This window comes from Salvia miltiorrhiza, chromosome 6 (assembly GCF_028751815.1).
Source record: "Salvia miltiorrhiza cultivar Shanhuang (shh) chromosome 6, IMPLAD_Smil_shh, whole genome shotgun sequence".
Classification (NCBI taxonomy): domain Eukaryota; kingdom Viridiplantae; phylum Streptophyta; class Magnoliopsida; order Lamiales; family Lamiaceae; genus Salvia; species Salvia miltiorrhiza.
Genome location: NC_080392.1, coordinates 29787706 through 29789267, shown reverse-complemented (window position 1 = coordinate 29789267; position 1562 = coordinate 29787706). Strand labels below are relative to the sequence as shown.

At 42.1% G+C, this 1562-nt stretch overlaps 1 long non-coding RNA gene across 1 annotated transcript; it reads right to left on the bottom strand.

Annotated features, from left to right (window-relative positions):
- On the bottom strand, window positions 1-805 carry LOC130989032 (uncharacterized). The gene is made up of 2 exons (XR_009090412.1): window positions 633-805; window positions 1-190 (listed from the first exon to the last, which is right to left on the bottom strand). It is a non-coding gene; the product is annotated as an uncharacterized LOC130989032 (long non-coding RNA).
- Between the last annotated feature and the right edge of the window lie 757 nt (window positions 806-1562).

Genomic DNA, 1562 nt, shown 5'->3' with positions numbered 1-1562 from the left:
TTAACCAGCCAAAATTCTCACTATTCATCGCATAGAATTGCTAAAGCTGTCGTGCATAACTGATTCTGAAAGACAACTAACAGGAGAAGAGACTCATCCCAACAGGAATAAAAATCATACCGTCAGTGCGTCACTAATGATGGAACTGGATTGAGAGGTACTTTGAATTCTTCGACGGCGAAGCTTAAACCTATATAACCAATCCATAAAATAAATACAAAAGAAAGAAACAACAACTAAATCTAACATACATTTGGGGGAAAAAAATTTCAATCTGCAACGCGAAGACAACATGGAAAAAAAAGAAAATTAACTTACTTTGAACCAGAACAAAGAGTGGAAGCCACAAAGCACAATCGGTTGGTTGTAAAACTCTTATCATTTGAACTATTGAATTTATAGCTAAAATCTAAACTTTGAAGTTTCCATTGTTAAAATGTATCTAAAATTAGCTGATTAAATAAAGTTTTCATTGTTAAATTGTATCTAGAATTGACTGATTATTGATTGATAGGTAAATCATATAATTGTATATAATTTTATTCTTTCCAAAATTTGTTCTTTTTAAAATTCACACTAATCATTCCATATTCACAATAGTCAAATATAATATTTCTTAATAAAATACTTACCATAGCTAATCAAGAACCGTTCCGGAACCAAGTAATGTCCGGCGAGACACCCATTGACGGCGGTGGTGCTAGGCGCAGGGCAGGCATTGGCGGCGGCTGTTCCATGGCTGCGGTGGGGAAAGGAGAGCTGGTGTGGAGACGGAAGGGGTAGATCGTGAAGGGTGCCGGGGCGGCGCGGCTCGGTGGTGGACGGCAGTGGAGGGGAAAGGGATGAGGCAAATCGCGTCGGGGGAAGGTGGAGTGTGTTTACCTCGTTTTTGGGAAGTATTTGCGAGTGTTTCTGCTGTGCATTCGAGCGTGTTTCGTTTCTTTTTGCTCTATTTTTCACGTGCTCGATGACTATTTGGGTGTGCTACTGTAGTGTGCAGGAATCGGGAGTTGTTGAGCGTTTTGGCAGTGTTGGGAGCAAATTTTGGAATCAGGCTCACGGCCGCCGCCGTCTCACGGCGGCCGCCGTCAAGACGCCGGCCGCAGCCCCACGGCGCGCGCTGTGCAATTCTGTGGAAGATTCAGCGAAGGCAGTCCACAGCGGCGCCGTCCCACGGCAGCCGCCGTCCCTGGCGTTTTCGGCAGTTACGTTTTTTCCGTTTAAAAGCCCATTTTTAGGGTTTTCACCCCACTCTCGACCCCAGCAGCCTCTAAGGCGATTTCCACACCTTTTTCCTTGGTTTTTAGAGATTCTAAACACAAACAATAGCTCTTGGATTCATTGGATTACAGTTCATGCCAATTTTCACTCCGTTGGATTAGTTTATTTGGATCATACTCTTTTGTAAGAATTCACTTGCTTTCTCTTTAGTTTATTGAATCCTTTGGTTTGTCTCCGTATTTGTTTATGCTTTTGATGATTGATAGATCTAGATTATTTTCTATGATGTGGATGATTGTTGATGATTTAAGTACTTGGTTTGTTCTTTGTTGATCGTTGAC